Here is a 20648-nt window from a genome sequence, read left to right as displayed (position 1 = left end):
GAGGTTTCTGGATACTTTTATGTAAATGAAGATTGTAACAGATGAGGGGGTAGAATAATGGCAATGGAGGAAAAAAAACATTTAAGGTTCACACAAAGGTGAAGGGAAAGTTTTAGGGAAGATCAGAAAGAAGAAGAGACATTTGAGAGAGCCACTTCTTGGTGGGAGATACTTTAAAGTAAGAGATATGATGAAAGGACATTTATGAGAAGTTTTTTCTAAGAGTTAAGAATATTTTCTCCATTTCCCCATTTTTGGTAATTCTGAGAGAGAATTCAGTAAAAATGCAATATGCTTTGAACTCTCTGTTGACAGGCTGTTGTTTGTTTGAAAGTGATGCTGGCACGGGACAATAAGAAAGCTTGTTTTTAGACACATTTAAAGGCTGACAGTTTCTTTGCGGAAAAGTCATCAGTGCATTCATCATACATCCAAGAAAGTCAGCTGTCTACTCCCCAGAGATGAAATTTTTTCACATAACTACTATCAAGAGACGCTAAGAAGAAAAAAAAATGACGAGTTACAAACACTAATGACAAACATGTCTATATTCATTTTTATTTTTACTTAACTCTCCAGATTATTTTTTCTGTTTTCCAGTTTTACTGTGATATTATTGCTTAAATGTACAATATGGTGATTTGATACACGTGTATATTGTGAAACAATGACTATAGTCCCCACAGAATTATTTTTTTTTATTTTTTTTGGTGTTGATGAAATTTGATATTTACTCTCAACAACTTTCAATGATATTATCTTTGAATATTTTACTTAATCTTTTTTTTTAAATTCTTTTTACTCTCTGAAACTTTTCCTGGTATTAGTACTCATGTTGTAAAAAATGTAAAATTTGGAAAATAAGCACTATTGATGATTTTGAAATCAGTTCAGTGTTTGAATATCCACTCTGTTTCCATAATGTGAGGGATATCCACTCTGTTTCCAGAATGAAGCATTCACTTTTACTTTACTAAGGAAATTTTATACAAGTACATTGGCACACATCATATACAATGAAATAAGACAACTGTTTCAGACACTAATGCAAGTCTGGAAAGAGAGGAGAACTAAAATAGGCTCCTTAAAATTAGGCTGTTACCTCCCCTTTTTATTCACTGAGTCCTGAAAGAATTTGGGAAGACAAGACATATGTCGATTTCCTCCTTACTTTATGACTTTTTTTTCATTAAAGAGTCATTTTTAGTTGGGCTTCCCCAATGATTCAGTGGTAAAATCTGCCTGCAATGCAAGAGACACAAGAGACATGGGTTTGATCCCTGGGTCAGAAACATTCCCCTGGAGGAGGAAATGACAACCCACTTCAGTTTTCTTGCCTGAAAAATCCCATGGACAGAGAAGCCCGATGGGCTACAGTCCAAAGGGTTTCAAAGAGTCAGACATGACTGAGTACGCACACATGCATCTTTAGTTAGTTTTATTTTTTTAATAAAATGTGAATTATTTATTTCTCCCTCAAGTCACATATGCTGACCAGAAGTCTCTACTATCCTAGGAATGATGTGATTTTCAAGAATCACCATTTCTCCTAAGAAAACTTCCTGGAATTTAGGGAAATTGGGTAGAAGCTCTTCAGTGTCCTCTTGAGTTATCATTTCTTGACCTGTCCAAATGGTTGTTTTTCATCATTGTTTTTCACATCTTTCCCTTCAGGCAGTTTGATGAATTGTTGCTTTTATACCTGCTTATGACCTCTCTTCTTAAAAGTAAAATCAAATTCAAAAAGATGTTTACAATAAGGGATGTCTATCATGGGAGCCAAGACAAGGCTCTGTGTTTTATATTCAGACCAGTTATGAAAACTTGGCATCCCTGTGTCTCCACCTCCAAATCCGTGAACACATATGAAAAATGATTAGTGTGTGTGGTTTTAAAAATAAAACCTTGGAGGCCAAACCATAACCATTTCTTGTGCAGTTGACAAATCACTGGGTACCTTGTAACTGACTCACTGTCAGTCATCAACAAAATTTGCTACCTTTAATTTTGACCCTCTGCCTTTATTTTTTTTACTTTAGTTGAATTACAGCTTCCCCTTGAGGTCACTGTTTACTTAACAGCCCTCACAAGCTGTGACTGTGTTTTCTCCCACATCCTTCATAATCCTAGACTGCTTTTTTTTTTTTCCTCTCCCAATCACTCCAACCAGGTGTCTTCTCTTCTCTCTCAGAAGTTGCTCCTTCCAGACCACTCTCTCTCCCTCTCTCCATAAAAACATCTTCCATCAAATGTCTTGTAATCTGAATACTATACCAATTTTTGGATATTCTCATCTTTGAGGCCCTAGGTCACTCTATTCATTTTCTAAAGAGTTTCTTACATTTTTCCAACATTTCTTTCCAACATTTCTTATCTGATCATTCATGATGATTTCAATAGCCACATAAATTATCTTTCCAATTTTCTGGCTTATTTGTTCTCTCACATCCATTTTTTCCTTCGTCTTTGTCCATCACTCTATTCCAGTCAGCTATTCTCATAGTCAGCCTAGCCCTTCTCCAGCAGATCTTCCTGACCCAGAAATTGAACCAGAGTCTCCTGGAATGCAGGTCAATTCTTTACCAACAGAGCTATCAGGGAAGCCCCAAGTCATAGTTTAGAGTTGGTCATTATCAACAAATGCCACTCCTTTTTCTTAATTTCAGTTAGCCCACTTAAAAAAAAAAAAATATATATATATATATATTTTGTATATATATATTTATTTGGCAGCTCCAGGTCTTAGTTGTGACATGCACAATTTTTGATCTTCATTGCAGCTTGGGGATCTTTAGTTGTGGCATGTGGGATCTAGTTCTCTGATCAGGGATCAAACCCAGGCCCCCTGCATTGGGAGTGCAGAGTCTGAGCCCCTGGACCAGCAGGGAAGTCCCAGTTAGCCCACTTTTGATCTGAATTTCCCTAGTATCCCATCTCTGGCAATCCTATAATTACTTGCCCTGTGACCTTTTCACTATTCCTGTCATGTCCATCAGTCAGTTCAGTTCAGTTCACTCAGTCGTGTCTGACTTTTAGAGACCCCATGGACTGCAGCATGCCAGGCCTCCCTGTTCAACACCAACTTCTGGAGCTTGCTCAAACTCATGTATATCGAGTCAGTGATGCCATCCAACCATCTCATCCTCTGTCACCCCCTTCTCCTCCTGCCTTCAATCTTTCCCAGCATCAGGGTCTTTTCCAGTAAGTCAGTTCTTCACATCAGGTGGCCAAAGTTTTGAAGTTTCAGCGTCAGCATCAGTCCTTCCAGTGAACATTCAGGACTGATTTCCTTTAGGATGGACTGGTTGGATCTCCTTGCAGTCCAAGAGACTTTCAAGAGTCTTCTCCAACACCACAGTTCAAAAGCATCAATTCTTCAGCATTCAACTTTCTTTATAGTCATGGTCATACTTTTCATTTACTTTTGATTTCATTGTCTACATCACAGTCATTACTTGACACATATTTTCATTCCCATCATCCTCACCTGGGTAGCTATACCCATAACCTTGGTTAAATCCCCTTTCCTATCTACTCAGCACCTGGATCCACATAATGAAACATACTGGAGAAAAAGAAAAACATCCAAGCTTTCCTCCACTGGAGGAGACACCATCAAAGCAAAACCCTGTTTTATTGACTTTGACAAGAGATACACTCTTAGAAACAATGACACATGCTTGGTTTTCTTCTGAGACAATCAGCCTTATTTTCTTGAGAAGGTAAGACCTGAAACAAATATTGGACAAAATTTTAGTTATTCAAGGATTAAGGATTCACTCTCTAATCAGTTCATCACTGTCATGTAACCCCTTCCCTCCTGCATTTGTGTGATTTCAAAGGAACACATTAGTGCCTTCCTCTGTTTCTGAGTTGTAAGATGTATTCATCACTATGGGACTTGTCAGTCATTGCAAACTCCCAACAATTAATCCCTGTGGTGTAACAACTATTAGCCACTATTACAAAATAATAATAATTAATTTTAAAGTCAAATTTATTAATTCAATCAGCAAAAATACTACTTGTATACTTTTAGTTATGAGTTAGATGTAGCTTAAAACTAATAAAATTTGGTTAATATAATGGATTTAATAATATTTTGGCCAATGGTTGCTATTAAAATTCAACTCTAAAAATCAGAGCTTGGTAATAAATTCTAGGATAAAATAAAACATATTCCCATGTTTCTGAGTATTATATAAAAACAAAAAATTATAGCAATAATACTATTTATTTTTTTTTATGAGCTGACACAGTGCCCCAAGAGCAGTGTTAGTTTTTTTATCTACTTATTGCTATAATGCTTATACTTACTAGTATAAGGAAAGACTTCAGAAAGTAGCAAGATCTAAGCTGATACACGTGATTTAGTAGGAAACAATTTAAAAGTGATTTGGGCTTTGGGTAGGAAGCAGGTGGGATGAATTGGGAGATTGAGATCGACATATGTATACTATTATCAATATATAAATGGATAACTAATGAGAACCTACTGTACAGCACAGGAAGCTCTACTCAATGCTCTGTAGTAACCTAAATGGGAAGAAAATCTGAAAAAAAGTGCATATATGTATATGTATAACTGATTCAATTTGTTGTATAGCAAAGGTACCTAGAAAAATAGCAAAAATTCTTAAAAAAAATACTTGCAAACTAAATTCAACAGTGTAAAGGATTATGAACCATGACCTTATGGAATTTATTTCTGGAATGCAAGGAACATTCAACATGTGAAAGTTGATCAATGGAATACATCACTTAACAGGATGAAGAGAAAAAAACAAATGATCACCTCATTTGATGCAGAAAGAAGCATTTGACACACAATTCAACATTTCATGATATAAAGAAAAAACAGAAATAGAATAAAAATACCCCAACATAATAAACTCTATGCATGAAAAATCCACAGTGAACATTATACTCAACAGTGAAATACTGAAACCTTTACTTCTAAGATCAGGAACAAGGCAAGGATGATTTCTTTCACCACTTCTATTCAACATAGTACTGGATGTCCTAAATAGCAATTGGGCAAGAAAAAAATAAATAAGAAGGCATCCAAATTAAAAAGGAAAAAGTAAAATGATCTCTGTTAGATGATATGATCTTTTATAAAAAAATTTTTTTTTAACTAATAAAACAAATTTAGCTAAGTTGTGGAGTACTAAGTCAACACACAAAAGTCAGCTGCATTTCTCTACACTAACAATGAACCGGAGAAGGCAATGGCACCCCACTCCAGTACTCTTGCCTGGAAAACCCTATGGATGGAGGAGCCTGGTAGGCTGCAGTCCATGGGGTCTCGAAGAGTTGGACACGACTGAGCGACTTCACTTTCACTTTTCACTTTCATGCATTGGAGAAGGAAATGGCAACCCATTCCAGTGTTCTTGCCTGGAGAATCCCAGGGACGGGGGAATCTGGTGGGCTTCCATCTATGGGGTCGCACAGAGTCAGACATGACTGAAGTGACTTAGCAGCAGCAGCAGCAACAATGAACACTCTGAAAGGGAAATTAAGAAAATGATTCAATTTACAATAGCATATAAGGATGTTATGGGCTTCCTAGGTAGCGCTAGTGGTAAATAACCTGTCAATGCAGGTGACACAGGTTCGATTCTGGGTCAGGAAGATCCCCTGGAGGAGGGCATGGCAACCCACGCTAGTAATCTTGCCTGGAGAATCCCCATGGACAGAGGAGCCTGGTGGGCTACAGAAAATGGGGTTGCAAGAAGTGGGACACGACTGAAGCAACTTGGCATGCCCATAGCAACCCTCTAAAACATCACTGGAAGAAATGAAAATCAAAAGTAAATGGAAATACAATCCACGTTCATAGATTGGAAGATTTAATATTAAGATGTCAACATTTATCAAAATGATCTACAGAGTCAATGAAATCCCAGTCAAAATTTTAATGACATTTTTTGAGAAATAGAAAAGTCCATCTGAAATTCATATGCAATTTCAAGGGACCCCAAAAAGACAAAACAATTTTGAAAAAGATCAAAGTTGGAGGATCTGTACTTTCAAATTTCAAAACTTACTACAAAGATACAAACTTACTGCAAAGATAATCAAAATGGTGTGATGTTGGCCTAAGTACATATAGAAAACTGGATTAGAACAGAGAGCCCAGAAATAAACCCTTACCTAAATAATCAAATTATTTTCAACAAGGCTTCTAAGATCATTTGAAATTGGATATCCAAGTGCAAAAGAATGAATGTGGACTTTACCTAACATATATGCTTAAGTTGACTTAAAATGGATCAAATACCTATTTATAATATCCAAAACAATAAAACTCTTAGACGATAACACAGGGCAAACTTCACAACATTGGATCTGGCAGTATTTTTTTTTTTTTATATGACAGAAATATCAAGACAATAAAAGCAAAATTAAACAAGTTGAATTTAATAAAAGTTACAAATGTTTGTACATCAAAGAATACTATCAACATAGTAAAAAGGTGATCCATGAAATGGGAAAAAATATTTGCAAATAATTTGATAAGAGGTTGATATCCAATATTGGAGACATCTTAAAACTTAACAAGGACTTCCCTGGTGGCTCAGATGGTAAAGCGTCTGTCTACAATGCAGGAGACCTGGGTTCGATCCCTGGGTCGGGAAGATTCCCTGGAGAAGGAAATGGCAACCCACTCCAGTACTCTTGCCTAGAAAATCCCATGGACGGAGGAGCCTGGTGCAGGCTACTGCCCATGGAGTCGCAAAGAGTCAGACATGACTGAGCGACTTCACGTTCACGTTTAAAACTTAACAACAACAAACAAATAAACTTATTAAAAAATGTGCAAAAGACTTGAGTTAATATTTACCCAAAGACATGAATGGCCAATAAGCACACACAAAAAATGTTCAACACCACTAATCATTAGGTGCTAAGTTGCTTCAGTCGTGTCCGACTCTGTGTGACCCCATAGACAGCAGCCCACTAGGCTCCTCTGTCCCTGGGATTCTCCAGGCAAGAACACTGGAGTGGGTTGCCATTTCCTTCTCCAATGCATGAAAGTGAAAAGTGAAAGGGAAGTCGCTCAGTCGTGCCCGACTCTTAGGTAAACACAGATAAAAATCAACAATTGCATATATAACAATCCAAAACTGACAACTGTCTTTATGCCCATTAACAATAGAGTGGATATATAGAAGAGTGAAAATAAAGTATCTAAGTATGCATACTATGGATCTGAAATACATACGTGAAAGTCACTCAGTCATGTCCAACTCTTTGTTACCCCATGGACTGTAGTCCATGGAATTCTCCAGGCCAGAATACTGGAGTGGGTAGCCTTTCCCTTCTCCAGGGGATCCTCCTAACCCAGGGGAAAAACCCAGGTCTCCCGCATTGCAGGCGGATTCTTTACCAGCTGAGCTACAAGGGAAGCCTGAAATACGTAATGCTGCCCCAAATAGCCAGACAGAAAAGAACAGATGTCATATTATTCCTTGTGGATATAGTTTAATTGAGATAATACACAAAAAGCAAAAGTATATAGTATTCAAAGTTAAGAAAGGAGTGACCTTTTGGGAGAAGGAAGAGTTAGCAATTTGGAGGTGGCATGTCAGAGAGCATTTTGGGTGGTGGTGATAACCTATTTTCTGACTTAAAAGCGCTAAACATGGTTACTTAGATGCATGCTTGGTATTGACTCACTGAATTGTACATTTATATTTTCTTGCACTTTTGTACAGATGTGCTCTACATCTTAATAAAAAGACAGAAGATCTAAATACAAAAGAGCTATAAATACCTGTGACAAAATGAGTAATATAGGTAAGTTGCCTACATGCAATAAACTACAAAAGAAAACCTGAATAAATTAGGAGGTGACCTACGTTCCAGAATACACAGAGACTTCCTACAAATTGATACAAAACAATCAAAATGGAGAGCATCAATTGGTGAAAGAGATGGACAGGCAATTCACAGGAGACACAATTCAAAGACTAAAAAAAATAATTTCAAAGGTGTCAACCAGAGTTCAAAGAAAAACTCAGGAAAGTGCAGGTCGCAACAATAATAAAAGACCTATAACATTCAAGTCTAATAATGTGAAAAAAACAGAAACGTTCTTAGTCTTATTGCTAGTAAGAAGGTGTTAGCTGAAACTTTTCTTGAAAATAGTTTGGCAATATCTATTATAATTAAAATTTTGTAAGCCATTTGTTTTGCTCTACCAAAATGATAGTGGCGTATGTAAAAGTACCTACAATGTTTGTGTTTGTTTGTACCTCTGCTTATAATGGCAACACTGGAAACAGCTGGAGTGCTCATCACGGATGGAATAAATCTTTGCCTACTCAACTAAAGAGCTGCCATAATCCACTGCAAAATGAAAAAAGACAGTTGCAAACAAATGTGGTCATATCTTGGTTCTGTAAAACATTGCCACACATACCCACTTATCTGTATAAGGATTTGTAAAAGACACAGTTAATCTTCTACTCCCAAAAGTATGGAAGTAGTGGGGGGTGGTGAACTGGAAATGTTTATTTCTTGCTTATATTCTTCTTTTATTGTTTCATTTGTGATAATGAACATGTATTTATGTTTCTTCAAATCAGGATTTTATAAAGAAAAATGTTTCCTTCACTGATCAACATGGCACCCACCGAGAGCTCCCAGGACCAGTTGTTTCTTGCCCATTTTCATCTACTTCCCTTGAAACTGGCCTAACTGTGCCAGCTTCTCTTTTATTATAATAGTTATTTACATTCTACAAGTATTTATAGCTTGTTAAGATGGCTCTGTGGCCTGGTTTAAAAGGGGATTCTGGTAAATCCCTTCCACTTACAACACTTTTATCTATTAATTTGCTGTAGTTCATTGCTCTACTTTTGTTTACGTAAAGATTTCATCTAGGTTCTTTAAGCTTTGCCAGCACCCAAAGGCACACTTTTCTCTTCGTGCATTCCAGTTGCCATAGTACTGTTTGCTGGCTTGATTCTCCAAGAGACAATCCTTTTATTGAATTCAAAGACTCTAGATTTAACCCAAGATAAATGTTGAATATTGCTTGGGGTCCTGGAAAGCATTAGACACTCTGTGAAGGAGTGGCCCTATCTCTAAGTTAAAAGCAGCCTGTTTGAAGTTTCAAATGCACATTCTGTGCCAGTGTACACTGTCGCCATAAGATTTCTGTACCCTGGGCTCACCTTGACAACCTGAATCCTATTCTTTCTGGATCAGTTTCTTTCCTCTGGGAATTCATAGACTTTAAGATTACTCGGTTTTCCCTCATTGTTTAAAATAAGCTTTATTCTTCTTTTAATTCCACGTTTTCAAAGTCACAGCAGCCCCAACCATCCTCATGGTCAAAAACAGACTCTTTTTATGACTCTGCACATGCTACCTATGACTCTCCACATGCTACAGAGTTAGCTTAACCCAGTAAAATCCCATCTAGAAAGCTCAGTCCAACCTGTTGTCTAAACAAATTTGCCTCATATCACTTCCTCCTCAACATTCAATGGTCCAAGAGTCTGATAGAAAATATCCAATCTAAACCCTGCTCTCCACCCCACCCAGCTCAATGACCGCTAGCTTGCCTGGATTTTTTTCAAGTGTCTCCTGATCAATATAATAGTCTTCTCCCTGAGCTTCTTACTGCTAATCTTCCCTATCATACTAATCCTGCAATATATGACTGTCAAAGTTACTTTTTTCAAAAATAAGAACCCAGACTTTTGACTCCCTCCCTAAAGAATTTTCACGTTTCCGTAATACCTAAAAGAAAAAGACTGAAAGGCCTCAATATGTTACTAAATTCTCTCTGAAAATTCATTTCTGCCCATCTTTCTCATCTTGATGCTATACTCTGCCAGCATTGCTTCCTCTCAAAGATGAGAGGCTTTGTCAAGCCTTCTTGCATTTGGATATGCTCTTTCCTTTATGGGGTGTTTTTCTGACCCTCTTCTGCTTGGTGGCATCTAATTCATCTTTGCAGACTCTACTCAAGTGTCACAAGCTCTGAAGCCTTCCAAACTCCTTTGGGCAAATACCTGTTCTTTGTTTTTGTCTCCATAGTACTATTCAGGATTCTCTTCTAGAATGTATCAAATTGTGCTTTAACCATCTGACTCTATACCTCACCTGATTCCCTCCTTAAATCATGAACTCCTCAAGGGCAGGGACGATAACCTTATACCCACAATATCGGGTCCAGTTCCTGACATGGAGAAGGCATCCAGTGTGTGATTATTTGAGGGTTATAAGAATAACAGAATAAACAGAGTTCTTTCACAGAAATCAGGTGTCTCAATATTCCACAGACTCTTGTTAAAACTTGACTAAGTAAGATCAGGAAATGAATCAGGGAGACGTCTCTGTTATTTTGTTTAAAGAACATCCTCCCATAAACTTCTGTTGAGGTTCAGTGGAAAATGACATGAATTTCCATCACTTCAATTGTGGACTAAATAATATTACCAAAACATCCACTCTTAAAAACTGAAGATTTGGTTTCCAGACTGCAGAATGTCTCAAACCCTTGTCTCCTTTCACTATTAATAAATCAAAGTTGCATTTTGCTTTCCACTCAACATTTGATTTTACTGCAGGTTCTTAGAGAAACCTCTCATGTTAGTGAATTTGTATTTAAAGTGCAAATCCTGCTGATCAATTTGTGATATTTTTCTCCTTCATCATAACTATGATTTAGCTGTTATAATCATAGTATATAACTTGCTAAAGAATGAATTTTTTTAGGCACCGTGGTAGAATATAGGTATATCTGAAAAGAGAAAAAAAAGATTTAAATCTTATATGTATACATATTGCACTCGTGGTAAAAAAAAAAAAAAAATTGGCCTGCCGATGCAGGAAATGCAAAGACTCAGGTTCAATCCCTGGGTGTGGAAGATCCCCTGGAGGAGGAAATGACAATCAGTTCTAGTATTCTTGCCTGCAAAATGCCATGGACAGAGGAGCCTGGTGGGCTACAGTCCATGGGGTCACAAAGAGCTAGATGCAACTGAGCACACACAGCACATGTCTACGTTTCAGATAAAGGATCTGAGACTCAGGAAGCCTAAGTCATTTGTTAGTGTGAAGAGCTATCCCAACTTACTCACCTCCAGGGATCTTCCCAACCCAGGAATCGAACCCGGGTCTCCTGCATTGCAGGCAGACGCTTTACCCTCTAAGCCACCAAGGAAGCCCAACTTACTCAAGATAAACAGGAGTCTTTGGACACTGGGCTTTCAATTTTAAAACCAGGAAACTCCCACGTAAATCAGGAGTAGTTCACTCTGTCATTTATTCAAGGTCATACAATAAGTTGTAGATGCAAAATTCAAATTCAGTCCTTCAACATGCTCCCAAATTTCATATCCGTTTACATGCTGCCTCTTTGATTTGGACTTCATCCATAATATTTATTTCCACATTGAAAATCATATGGTGTCAATAATTAAGGTTTTCAAGAGCAATAGAGAAATGAAAAAATTCTAGTGAGGTATTTTAACAGAATTTTAAATTATGTAGTATTAGCATACTTTGATTTCAGCTACAGATGTTCATCTTCTAATTACTTGCCAAAATTACTAGCTAATAGATTTATTTTGCATACTGCTATATTATAAAATCATATCTAATTATTCATGGACTTGTTGAGACTCTCAAATTAGACTATCATTCCACTTCCGCTGTGAAAATAGTAGTTCTTAATAATTTTTTGTGAATGTTCAAAAAGATTTAATGTCCCTCATTGTGCCTCCATTTCCAATATCAATATTAGAGACATTTACAATACATAAAGAAGAGACAAAATACTAACATTTGAACTGTTTTGAAGATAAAGGTAGCAAGCTAATGGATGTGTTATGGGGAATGAGAACGTGTATCAAGATAAACTGGAGGAGGGGACAGTTAAACTTTAGAAGGATGGCACGTCCCACAGAGTAGTTCTAGTAATCTTCTCCAAGAGACATATGAGCTTAATATATTTTTCCTTGTGAAATTTTACCACCAACCTCTTTGCATTTCTAAGGAAATACTGCATCTTTTCTTGCATATAGTTTGTAAAGCTTCAATTACATTTGATTACTTTCTTTCCAGGTATACTTGAATAAAATGTTGCAGATATGGTTATTTTTCCAAATGTGTCTTTAACAATAATCTAAAATTTGTATCTTAATATTAAAAATGTTGAGAAAAATGGGGAAAATAACATTTATAGCATTGTACATTAAACAAACAACAGCATGATAATGGTACAAATTTTAAGCCAAGGATTAAGGATTTCCAGTATTTGTTTTCATTCTATTAAAACTTGTGACTAGCTACCTGGTTAACCCTGAAAAAATCATGTAATTTCTCTTTTCAGTTTTCTATTAGTAAAGTGGGGAATACATTTGCCCATAGGCATGGAAAGAAGTTAATCTGTGTGACCATGATGCATGTTGGGAAAGAGAGTGTTTGGTAAATTTGAATAAGGAAAAAGAATAATATTAATAGTGACTTCAATAGCTATATGTAAACCCAAAGAAAATCTAGGAGGCTTTTGAGGCAAGATAGGTTCAATACAAATCACAAGATACTTGAGCTCACTCAGTTAATTCTTAGGCACTTTCAAGTTTGTGAATATTGCAACACACTGGCATTTCTTAAACTTCAATGTGAGTACATACTACCTAGAGAATCCTGTTAAAATAGAGATTACTATTCAAAGATCTGTGTTTAAGCTTGAGCACTCGCAATTCTAACAAGCTCCCAGTTCAGTTCAGTCACTCAGTCATGTCCAACTCTTTGGGACCCCATGAATTGCAGCAGGCCAGGCCTCCCTGTCCATCACCAACTCCCAGATTTCACCCAAACTCATGTGCATTGAGTTGGTGATGCCATCCAGCCATCTCATCCTCTGTCGTCCCCTTCTCCTCCTTACCCCAATCCCTCCCAGCATCAGGGTCTTTTCCAATGAGTCAACTCTTCACATGAGGTGGCCAAAGTACTGGTTTCAATTTCAAAGATTGGAGTTTCAGCTCAGTTCCTTCCAATGAACACCCAGGACTGATGTCCTTTAGGATGGACTGGTTGGATCTCCTTGCAGGCCAAGAGACTCTCAAGCATCTTCTCCAACACCACAGTTTAAAAGCATCAATTCTTTGGTGTTCAGCTTTCTTCACAGTCCAACTCTTGCATCCATACATGACCACTGGAAAAACCATAGCCTTGACTAGCCGGACCTTTGTTGGCAAAGTAATGTCTCTGCTTTTGAATATGCTATCTAGGTTGGTCATAACTTTCCTTCCAAGGAGTAAGCGTCTTTCAATTTTATGGCTGCAATCACCATCTGCAGTGATTTTGGAGACCCAAAAAATAAAATCTGATGCTGTTTCCACTGTTTCCCCATCTATTTCCCATGAAGTGATGGGACCACATGCCATGATCTTCATTTTCTGAATGTTGAGCTTTAAGCCAACTTTTTCACTCTCCTCTTTCACTTTCATCAAGAGGTTTTTAGTTCCTCTTCACTTTCTGCCATAAGGGTGGTATAATCTGCATATCTGAGGTTACTGATATTTCTCCCGGCAATCTTGATTCCACCTTGTGCTTCTTCCAGCCCAGCGTTTCTCATGATGTATTCTGCATAGAAGTTAAATAAGCAGGGTGACAATATACAGCCTTGACGAACTCCTTTTCCTATTTGGAACCAGTCTGTTGTTCCATGTCCAGTTCTAACTGTTGCTTCCTGCCCTGCATATATGTGTCTCAAGAGGAAGGTCAGGTGGTCTGGTATTCCCATCTCTTTCAGAATTTCCCACAGTCTTTTTGTGGTCCCCACAAAGGCTTTGGCATGGTCAATAAAGCAGAAGTAGATGTTTTTCTGGAACTTTCTTGCTTTTTCCATGATCCAGCAGATGTTGGCGATTTGATCTCTGGTTCCTCTGCCTTTTCTAAAACCAGCTTGAACATCTGAAAGTTCATGGTTCATGTACTGCTGAAGCCTGTCTTGCAGAATTTTGAGCATTACTTTACTAGCGTGTGAGATGAGTGCAACTGTGCGGTAGATTGAGCATTCTTTGGCATTGCCTTTCTTTGGATTGGAATGAAAACTGACCTTTTCCAGTCCTGTGGCCACTGCTGAGTTTTCCAGTTTGCTGGCATATTGAGTGCAGCACTTTCACAGCATCATCTTTCAGGATTTGAAATAGCTCGACTGGAATTCCATCACCTCCACTAGCTTTGTTCATAGTGATGCTTTCTAAGGCCCACTTGACTTCACATTCCAAGATGTCTGGCTCTAGGTGAGTGATCACACCATCGTGATTATCTTGGTCATGACTGTTTTTTTTGTATAGTTCTTCTGTGTATTCTTGCCACCTCTTCTTAATATCTTCTGCTTCTGTTAGGTCCACATCATTTCTGTCCTTTATTGGGCCCATCTTTGCATGAAGTGTTCCCTTGGTATCTCTCATTTTCTTGAAGAGATCTCTAGTCTTTCCCATTCTGTTGTTTTCTCTATTTCTTTGCATTGATTGCTGAGGAAGGCTTTCTTACCTCTTCTTGCTATTCTTTGGAACTCTGCATTCAGATGCTTATATCTTTCCTTTTCTCCTTTGCTTTTCGCTTCTCTTCTTTTCACAGCTATTTGTAAGGCTTCCCCAGACAGCCATTTTGCTTTTTTGCATTTCTTTTCCATGAGGATGGTCTTGATCCCTGTCTCCTGTACAATGTCACGAACCTCCGTGCATAGTTCTTCAGGCACTCTATTTATCAGATTTAGTCCCTTAAATCTATTTCTCACTTCCACTGTATAATCATAAGGGATTTGATTTAGGTCATACCTGAACGGTCTAGTGGTTTCCCCCACTTTCTTCAATTTAAGTCTGAATTCGGCAATAAGGAGTTCATGATCTGAGCCACAGTCAGCTCCCGGTCTTGTTTTTGTTGACTGTATAGAGCTTCTCCATCTTTGGCTGCAAAGAGTATAATCAATCTGATTTTGGTGTTGACCGTCTGGTGATGTCCATGTGTAGAGTCTTCTCTTGTGGTGTTGGAAGAGGGTGTTTGCTATGACCAGTGCATTTTCTTGGCAAAACTATATTAGCCTTTGCCCTGCTTCATTCCATATTCCAAGGCCAAATTTGCCTGTTACTCCAGGTGTTTATTGACTTCCTACTTTTGCATTCCAGTCCCCTATAATCAAAAGCACATCTTTTTGGGGTGTTAGTTCTAAAAGGTCTTGTAGGTCTTCATAGCACCATTCAATTTCAGCTTCTTCAGCATTACTGGTTGGGGCATAGACTTGGATTACTGTGATATTGAATGGTTTGCCTTGGAAAGGAACAGAGATCATTCTGTCGTTTTTGAGATTGCATCCAAGTACTGCATTTTGGACTCTTTTGTTGACCATGATGGCTACTCCATTTCTTCTGAGGGATTCCTGCCCGCAGTAGTAGATAATGGTCATCTGAGTTACATTCACCCATTCCAGTCCATTTTAGTTCACTGATTCTTAGAATGTTGATGTTCACTCTTGCCATCTCTTGTTTGAACCACTTCCAATTTGCCTTGATTTCATGGACCTGACATTCCAGGTTCCTATGCAATATTGCTCTTTACAGCATCAGACCTTGCTTCTATCACCAGTCACATCCACAGCTGGGTATTGTTTTTGCTTTGGCTCCATCCCTTCATTCTTTCTGGAGTTATGTCTCCGCTGATCTCCAGTATCATATTGGGTCCCTACTGACCTGGGGAGTTCCTCTTTCAGTGTCCTATCATTTTGCCTTTTCATACTGTTCATGGAGTTGTCACTCAAGAATACTGAAGTGGTTTGCCATTCCCTTCTCCAGTAGACCACATTCTGTCAGATCTCTCCACCATGACCTGCCCATCTTGGGTGGCCCCACAGGGTGTGGCTTACATTCATTGAGTTAGACAAGGCTGTGGTCCTAGTGTGATTAGATTGACTAGTTATCTGTGATTATGGTTTCAGTGTGTCTGCCCTGTGATGCCCTCCAGCAACACCTACCATCTTACTTGGGTTTCTCTTACCTTGGACATGGGGTATCTCTTCACAGCTGCTCCAGCAAAGTGCAGCCATTGCTCCTTACCTTGGATGAGGGGTATCTCCTCAGGGCCGCCCCTCCTGACCTTGAATGTGGAGTAGCTCCTCTCAGCCCTCCTGCGCTCACACAGCCGCCGCTCCTTGGATGTGGGGTTGCTCCTCTCGTCTGCCTCCACTTACCTCAGGCGTGTGGTAGCTCCCAGGGGATGTTAATAGTACCTGGATCAGGTACCACATTTGAGTACAAGGTAGGAGGCTATTTGGTTTCCCAAGTACTTAGAGGGGTGATGAAGATAAGTGGCACTGTGATGCATAAGCAAGAGTCACTCTGATGTACTGGATATTACAATATGAGACTGATTTGGACTTTGGATAAAGGAATATGAATGTGAAGTAGTAATATGGCAAGAGAGAGCCTGAAAAGGGTAAGGGACATCCAAGAACAGACTGGAAAAATCTTCCACAAATCAATGGTTGAGAAAAGTTGGAGTATCTAGAATACAGAAGCAACTTGCTTAAAAACAAAGCAAACTCAAACGAAACAATAAGGCAGAGAGTGGTTCTTGACCAGAGAAGAACAAATTTGAGCAAACTTCTTATTAATAAGTTAAAATAAATGGAGACAGATACAGTTGGATTGTCTTCAAGGTCTCAGAATGAAGGAGGAATTTACAACACTGAGTGGTAACATCTCCACATGTAGGGAAGAACCTAAAGCCATTAACAGAAAAGGACAGAGGATGAGGGGATTTTTGAAGAGAAAAGAAAAACTGAGATGCTTTTCAGGTAGTGATATGGCAAAAAGGCAAAGGCAAACAGGCTCATGATTGATGTTGCAAGTCACTCCTTGGGAAATAGAACCCATTCTTTGAAGAGTGAATAGCAGAGGGCAGTCCTTCTGAATCCACTGGGAAGGAAAGAAGAAATAAGAGACATTATCTAGACCAGCAATTAGGGGGAGAGAGCCTACAGAAAATGAAATGTTCCCTACTGGGTTTCAAGCTAAGATGATCAAAGGAGTCAGTGAAGGAGATGGGCAGGAATAGATCCTGAATCAAGAAATAAATGCAGAATTAAAAATTCTCAAGAGAAAAAAAAATCACATTCAAAGTGTGTCTTTACAAATTAAAATCACAAAAAAATGATTGTTTTATGATTCCCTATTAAAAGGGAGACAATGACATCAGTTCCAAGTTTTGACAAATTCTAACTAACCAAATTAAAGACTGATGGAAATGGATTGCATCACAAGAATAGAAATTGTTTTAAAATTGAAGAGAGCAACATGATTAAAGAACACGTTGAAATAAAGTGGCAGGGCAAAGAGTAAAAACCAACGACCAACTTGTTGGAAAGCATTATACAGAGAGCAGAGTAAAGAAAAGAATCTGTAGATGTAAAAATAAGAATCTGAAGGAAGTTGGGAAGTTTGTTGAAACTTGTCTATGACACAGACACATTGGAGTGTTCTTGACCCTTGATGAACCCTGATAGACTTCCTCCCTCTTTGGTTCTTTTCCTACCTTCTCACCCTTACTCATTTGTTAGCAATATATTGCCCTATCTTCTTTCCAAAGATATCTGAGACTGTTTAAAAAAATCAGAGCCAGAGAGTAGTTGGCTGGTAAAAGTGGTAAACAAGACAATTTTGTTCAATTCTATTACAATAGAGGGAATGAGACCTCAATACAGAACTGGGTTCAATTCCAAATACAGCAGTGAGGATTGGGAGGCAAGAAGCGAATTTACAAGGATCAGTGGGAATTTACAGCAAGAAGCAGGTTATGGGGAGGGGTGAAGAGACATGACTAAGAGGAGATTTCAAGGCTAGGGGGAATTCTTGATGGCTAGATCTAAAAGGATTCTTGCTGAAGGCAGCCCAGGATAAATCAGCTGCCACCTTGATGGGTGGGAGAATGAGGGTTTTCATCAGATATCAAGAATGATTCGATACTGAGGATGAGGGTTGGGCATTTCACTAAATTGACTAGCAGGATTCTTGCTAAAATTGAGTTATGCAGATGTAAGGGCAAAGCCCAAGGATAAGGTCTGACAAAAGCACTTAGAGGAGGCTGGCTTAAGTTTGGTCAAAAAGAGTTTAGTCAGTCACAGGTGCAACCCCGCTCATATTCTACCTAGACTCTCCTGGCCTTCCACTTGTCTGGCTTCACCACTTCTTGAAGACCTTTACTTTTCATCTCTGCCAACAAAATACCAAGGTTTTTCTATTCTCTGGGTTTCCTTCAGGTCCTAGTAGATAGCTCATTGGGCATTTGATAGATGAATTTGAGTTAAATGCTTAATTGTAGCTTCTATCTCATCCCTTCCAGACATGTTTGTAAGACTAAGTAAGTGATGTCTGCATTGGGATTATAGGACCAGAAAGCAGATAACTTCATTTTGAGGATATTTTTAGCTGCATGTACTCCCTGGAAAGAAGATCAGTTCTATATAATAGGCAGAGCACTATAATTTTTAAACATCTAATTGGACTTGGTCTGTATCCAATCTGCCATTAGTCAATGTTCTCAAATGTATTTCAGAATTTATCAGAGGAAGAGAGGGGAAATTATCCAAAAACAAATAACCACATGAATCATTACTGATTATGATGTGTCTCATTAAAAAAAAAAAAAAAAAAAAACCTTTGAGATGCACAGAAAAGTAGACCAGAGGGATAATCAATGACTATCATGTTAAGGATAAAAGGAAAAATGATCAAGCATTGAAAATAATTTTAAAAATAATAATTTTAGCATAATACACACATAGAACTAGCTGGCATCTTTCATTATAGTCATCATAAGAGATATTGTACAATGATGATTCTATTGCTCATGACACTTTTAAAACAATTTCTGGGAATTTTCATCAGGACTATTTCATAAGTTATATAAGAAAATTATTTCTGTAAAATTATAGTCATTGCCTGCATATTCACCATAGCATCTGGATCTTTATTCTTAAAAGCAAACAAATAAAAATGCTTATTGTTGAAAATTTTCTGAGTGAATATAAGTGAAAGGATCCATGTGACTGGTTGGAATAGAAACCTAAGTAACACTGAACACAGTTTTCAATCTCAATATTCTTTGAGAAGCAAATTTCCTTCTTATTGATAGTGCTTTCAATGGGCATTTGTTTTCTAAGGCAAGAAAGAAAATAAACTTCATTCACAATTTCTTTGGAATAAACCGGATGACATATTCCCTTTGTGATTTCTTTAGGCATGAAAAGGAAATAGCTCTGCAAAAGATTAACTTGGAACAACATATTCATATACTCACCATTATCAAAGCAGCAAACTAAACTAAACTTTTGGCAATTTCAAAGAGTCATTTTCAGAATGGAAATTACAATGTGTTTGTCTCCCAGCATGAACAAGGTGGAATCCCTATATAGGCATATCACTCTGATGTCCAGTTTAGAATTTGGGAAGCACATTGCATGTCTATCATTGTGTTATGTATCAACATAATATTTTTGTGTTCCTTCCTCCCAGTGTGAATCAGAACCACTCGATACAAAAATATTTCCCTTATAAGAGGAGAGTTTGATCATAACCACATGTGTAAATTATTCTATTTTTTTGGTATGGATTATTTTAATCAAAAGATCCCTGATTAGATGTTACACATAAGGAAGTCAAATTAAGAATATGTCAATAAAAAGTTTATTTTCTTAAAAAAATTCCCTTTAAACATTCACACTAACTGTCCTCCTCCCTTGCATTTTACGTTAAGTGCCATTTGGTAATCGTTTGGGGACTAGCCAAGGAGAAATGGAATAGTCACCAGGTTTTGAACAAAACCACTATCTTTGCTTTCCATCTACAAACACAGAGTTGTAATAACGTTAAGTCCTGGCATGTCTAAAGTAGTTTATAATCTTTGAAAGAGAAAAAAGGTGGGTGTATATATAATTGTTAGGAATAATAAAATGTACACACCATCTTTGTTAGGAATAATAAAATGTATACACCATCTTTCCAAAGAGGTATAGAAGTCACATGGTTAAGGCTGTGGACTTTGGAACACAGACCTGATATTAGATGAAATCAGTCTTTTCCCACTAACCAGCACTGTGACTTTTTGAGTAGGTTACTTATCCTCTCTGAGCCTTGTTTCTCAAATATCAAATGCAGATGACAGCACATTTTTAAGACATTTATTATAAAAAATTATTAAGATAATACATGAAAAGTGCCTACCAAAGTAGTGGGCCTCATACATTGTAAGTAATTCATAAAATACTGGTAATTCATAAAACATAAATATATGTGTTTATTATATATCCTCTTTAGAACAGTTTGTTATATGTTGCATTAGTCAGGTCCACTTTAGAACTGATTTCAAGGCCTGCTGAGGGACAGGAGAATATAATGTTGTTTTCTGCTTCTATTTCTACTTTAATAAAAAATGAATATACTAATAAATATCTGGAAGAGCTTTTATAAAGCACAAACATCTCTACTACAAGATTCATTCATTCAACAGAGACCACTTTAGGTATCCAAGAGAAGTTGGATGGCATTTTTTTTTAAACCAATAAAGACTTTTAAGCAAAGTGGCATGATATGTTTAAAATAATTATTTTGCTGCCA

The sequence above is a fragment of the Bos mutus genome, chromosome 5 (genome assembly GCF_027580195.1).
Source record: "Bos mutus isolate GX-2022 chromosome 5, NWIPB_WYAK_1.1, whole genome shotgun sequence".
NCBI classification, from domain to species: domain Eukaryota; kingdom Metazoa; phylum Chordata; class Mammalia; order Artiodactyla; family Bovidae; genus Bos; species Bos mutus.
The sequence above is the reverse complement of the archived record's forward strand: the minus strand, read 5'-3'. Positions refer to the sequence as shown.